The sequence below is a fragment of the Oryctolagus cuniculus genome, chromosome 16 (assembly GCF_051225735.1).
Source record: "Oryctolagus cuniculus isolate XC-2025 breed Fujian yellow rabbit chromosome 16, ASM5122573v1, whole genome shotgun sequence".
Lineage (NCBI taxonomy): Eukaryota > Metazoa > Chordata > Mammalia > Lagomorpha > Leporidae > Oryctolagus > Oryctolagus cuniculus.
Genome location: NC_142882.1, coordinates 21,264,388 through 21,269,674, shown reverse-complemented (window position 1 = coordinate 21,269,674; position 5,287 = coordinate 21,264,388). Strand labels below are relative to the sequence as shown.

The 5,287-nt window shown below is 43.9% G+C and overlaps 1 pseudogene; it reads right to left on the bottom strand.

Moving 5' to 3' along the window:
* Positions 1 to 1,839: 1,839 nt before the first annotated feature.
* Positions 1,840 to 3,004, bottom strand: LOC149121581 (olfactory receptor 7A17-like; annotated as a pseudogene).
* Between the last annotated feature and the right edge of the window lie 2,283 nt (positions 3,005 to 5,287).

Genomic DNA, 5,287 nt, shown 5'->3' with positions numbered 1-5,287 from the left:
AATTTCTGTGTTCAGAATCCTTTTTATTCTATGACCTATGAGGGAGAACATGTGGTATTTTTAAGGAAGAAAATCCACAAAACCACATAAAGACACATCATCACTCAATTCTTCACCCAATGACCAAACCCCCCACACCTGGACAACCACATCCTCACTCCAGTGTTCATGGGCACAATATAATGGAATATTATTCAATCATAATGGCATCTATGTTTGAAAACCTTGATGCCTTTATTGAAAGTTGTTTCTGAGGCTTGCCCATAGTAAAACAATCTATGTTTTATTTTTTCTTAGAAAAGATTTGTTTGTTTATTTGAAAGGCAGAGTTAGAGAGAGAGAGAGAGAGAGAGAGAGAGAAGAGAGAATCTTCCGCCTGCTGGCTCACCCCTAAATGACAGCAATGGCTGGAGCTGGGCTGATCTGAAGTCAGGAGCCAGAGGCCTCCATAGGTCTCCCACCTGCATGCAGGGGCCCAAGCACTTGGGCCATCTTCTATTGTCTTCCAAGGTGCATTAGCAGGGAGCTGAATTAGAACTGGGGGAGCCTGTTCTTGAACTGGCACCCTTATGGGATGCTGGTACAGCATGCTGCAGCTTTACCCACAATGCCATAGCACTGGCCTCGACAAGCTACAGTTTCAATCTCCTCTTTGGATGTAAACTCTACTTGGAGACAAGTCAGTCATGAGATCAATTGGAGTAATGAACATTCAATTTTGCCAGTGAATTCTGCTGGCCCTGCAGATAGCAATCTGAATCAAAGAGAAGGGTCCTAGGGGAAAATGGAACATAATGACTACCACTTACAAAATAGACAGCTGTGGTACAGTCTGGGTTGTCGGGAGCTCAGGGGGAGAAATGCCAGGAATGAGAGACACAAAGTGAGCGCCTGTGGGCTAGGGGTTTGTTCTTCTCTACCTTAAAGGTGTTAGTTGCTAAATGCAGATACCTGAAGAAGCAGCGTGGACATGACTGCCTTTATGTGAAAAGAGACTATTTAATCAGCATATTGTATTCTACAGAGAAGAAACTACCCCTGATAAATCATCACTGTGCCATGAGCTACACAGAAATTGTCAATGAGAGAGTGCTTCCAGGAGTTCCTGGGGAAGCTGACTGAGGGCTGAACTTGGGTGTGGATCTGAATGCTGTGAACTCCAACAAAAACTCTTTTATATCCATTATTCACCAGTCTTTGAAGTCATTTCCTGTTTTGGATAGGATGCTGCTAGCAAGACTCAGTTGCTTTATTTTGCACTTTTAAAATTCACAAACCACCTTACAGTATCTGCTTTCCTGTTGATCATCGTGGGCTTTGGAGTCAGACAATGGCAATTTTATCACTGGGCATACTAAAAACAATGGTTTACAAGCGAATCTCTGTAATTCAGAATGCTTTGCAAAATATACAGTGGTACACAACTGAATTGCCCTATGCTAAAATTAGGATTTAAAAGGCAGCTCAAAAACCCCTGAGGGATTTAACACTGACACCCACAGAACAATGCTGGCAGTGAGCTATAAAAAGCTATAGGTGCTACATGGAATTTGGAGAAAAGGGAGGTGGCAGCATCTGTTACTGAGACTTCTCGAGCTGAATGAGTTCCCACTGTCACTGGTAGCTTCTCAAGCAGATGTAATATTCAGATGTAATAAATTTTAATAAATTGAGCCACAAGCTGTATACAGAAGTTTAAGTCAAAGGAACAGAAAGCCTTGGGAAAGCAGAAATGAAACAAGTTTCAATTCTACAAATCTGATCAAGGAATCACAGATTCTGGCTGGGGAGATCAAAGCTGTGCATTCATGGGCACTTCGTCAACCCCAGAGCCTCAGGTCATTTCATAATTTTCCACCTAAAGAGTCTTTCCAGAGCCCTCTTCATGTCACAGGTGGAGAAAGCTTTACGCTTCCCCTGAGCTGAGGGGATTGCACGGATGGAGATGTGTTGCTGTTGATTTCTCAACAATGTTGTAGCGGATTAGTTTCTGAGAGGAGCAGCATGGTGGGGCAAGAGGCACAGAGTCACCACACAGACCCTGGGAGTCAGGTGAAAGCAGGCTTGAGGCGAGCAACGCGCAGACTCGTTTATTTCAGTTGGTACAACATCTTATATAGCCAAGACCAGCCAATCTGGTCAAGGGGTGGTCTACGCCCCAACCAATCACAGCCTGTTGCCAGGCAGTTTCCAAAGCCATCCAATCACAGCCTGTTGCCAGGCAGTTTCTAAAGCCATCCAATCACAGCCTGTTGCCAGGCAGTTCCCAAAGCCATCCCTGAGTAACTGACGTTCACTTGCCAGTGGCCACCTTGGCATGGCCTTCTCATTCCACCACAGAGATGATCTTAGAGTACAAGTAAAGGATCCCAGGCAGAGCACCTCTACCCAACAGCACAACTGTGAGATACATGAACACGTGATTAGGGAAAGTGTCAGAGCAGGCACTGTGCATCACCTGATTCACTTCACAGAAGAAGTGGGATATTTCCAGGTGTGTGCAGAAGGACAGCCACAGCATCATTAGGCTGTGCAACAAAGCATGAAGGACACTGATGACCCAGGACACCAGGACCAACTGCACACAGAGCAGGGGATTCATGCTGATGGTCTAGTTCAGGGGTATCAGATGGCCACAAACCTGTCATAGGCCAACACAGACAGGAGAATGTCATCCAAGCTGCCAAAGATCACAAAAATACATCTGGGTGATACAGCCTGCATGGGTGATGGCATTGCTCTGCGTCTGGATGTTCACCAGCATCTTGGGGATGGTGGTAGAGGTGAAGCAGACGTCCACCAAGGACAGGTTGGAGAAGAAGAAGTACATGGGTGTGTGGAGGTGGGGGTCTGAGAGGATGGCCAGGATGATGAGCAGGTTACCACCCACAGTGACCAGGTATGTGGACAGGAAAAGACCAAGTATGAGGGGCTGCAGTGCTGGGTCCTCTGAGAATCTCAGGAGAAGGAATTCTGACAGCTGTGTTCCATTGCCCAGTTCCATGTATAGGACATCATTGCTGGGAAAGAGACAAATACATGTCACATCACCAGGCATCACAAGCATAGTTGAGATGCACTAATTCGTATTAGGCATCTCTGGAGCTGAATCCTGTGTTTGATGTGGATCTCTCCTGTGCCATTGGAACTGTGACCCTCTCAATACCTTCCCAAAGATGTCATTAGTTATACAGAATTTTTTAACTTTTATTTAGTAAATATAAATTTCCAGAATGCAGCTTATGGATTACAATGGCTTTTTCCCTCCCCATAACTTCCCTCCCACCCGCAATCCTTCCAACTCCCACTCCCTCTCTCATTCCATTCACATCAAGATTCATTTTCAATTATCTTTATATATAGAAGATCAATTTAATATATATTAAGTAAAGATTTCAACAGTTTGCACCCACACAGATAAAGTGTAAAATACTGTTTGAGTACTAGTTATAGCATTAATTTACAATAGAAAACACATTAAGGACAGAGATCCTACAAGAGGAGTAAGTAGTGACTCCTGTTGTTGACTAAACAAATTGACATTCTTTTTTATGGCGTCAGTAATCTCCCTATGCTCCAGTCATGAGTTTCCAAGGCTATGGAAGCTTTTTGAGTTCTCCAACTTTGACCTTATTTAGACAAGATCATAGTCAAAGTGGAAGTTCTCTCCTCCCTTCAAAGAAAGGTCCCTCCTTTGATGGCCCATTCTTTCTACTGGGATCTCACTTGCAGAGATCTTTCATTTAGGTCTTTTTTTGTTTTTTTTTGTTTGTTTGTTTGTTTGGGTTTTTTTTGCTAGAGTGTCTTGGCTTTCCATGCCTAAAATACTCTCATGGGCTCTTCAGCCAGATCTGAATGCCTTAAGGGCTGATTCTGAGGCCAGAGTGCTGTTTAGGACATCTGCCATTCTATGAGTCTGCTGTGTATCCCGCTTCCCATATTTGATCGTTCTCTCCCTTTTTGATTCTATCAGTTAGTATTAGCAGACACTAGTCTTGTTTATGTTATCCCTTTGACACTTAGACCTATCAGTATGATCAATTGTGAACTCAAATTGATCGCTTCAACTAGTGAGATGGCATTGGTACATGCCAACTTGATGGGATAGAATTGGAATCCCCCGGCACATTTCTAGCTCTACCATTTGGGGCAAGTCAACTTGAGCATATACATGTATTCTTAAAATTTATAGAAGGCATTGGACCTTCTGGTAAATGTTTTCCTAAGTTGTTATCTAATGGTTGAAATTGCTTGCAAAGTTTTCATTTGATATTGCTATTGTCATTAAGCGATCTGGGACCTGCTCCCTCATTTCTCTATTCTAAGCCTGACTTGTTCTCTCATTTCTCTATTCTCTTCAAGGTAGGAAATTGACTATACTGAAGGACTCTCTAGGATGCACAATTTAATCTTTACACCTTATAAAAGGGATGGTTAACATTCTTATTTCATAGACAAAATGAAAGCTTAAATTATAATTTCACAACTAGAGTTACTTCATCATGGGCATAGTCAACAGGCAAAACCTCCCTTTCAGACCAAAAAGGGAGACAAAGTTTTAAAGTAAGGATGTATCTTTCCTTATGGGCATTGTCTACTTCAGACAAGCCACTTCCAGAACATACCTGTGACTATAGACTCCTAATTTAGGCCACAAAGGTTAGAGATGGGACTTGAGCACCCCCTTGACTTGCATCCTCTGGTCTGCTTTAACAAAAACCAGGAGGAAAAGAAAGCTGGGCATCAGAAGAAATGTAAAGATAAGTGGCAGGCCTATTAAAAGCAACTCTGTACAGTGATCTACCCTCAGGGAGACCCAACAGGCCAGTCCACTACAGTGGCTTTCGACGTGGTAAGCCTGGGCTTCAGCAGAAGTCAGTTTGTGAAGATCCCTGGCAGCTCTGCCAGCCAAGAGTTGGATCACTAGAAATGGAACTGCCTTGGAGTCAAAGGATGCCCAGGTCAGAGCCACAGATCTTGCTGGCTCCAAGCTGAAAAGCCCTTCACTCAGCCCAGCTTCCAAAGTGGCCAGCGCTGTTGAGGGGATGGCCAAGTAGAGTCAGTAACATTGCAGGCAGAACTGTAAATTTCCTGTTAGAGATGCCACCTGCCTTTCTCTGGCCAGCTCTCCTCCCAGGCCAGCTGGGTAATGAAAGTCAACAGGGTGTCTTCCCCAAGGAGGTTCATACCTCCCTTACGATGTACCCTATGTGAAGAGATAGATGAGTCTGGGGTTCATAACATACAAGGCCTTAAAACCCACCTGATTATTATCAAGCCCCTTCTG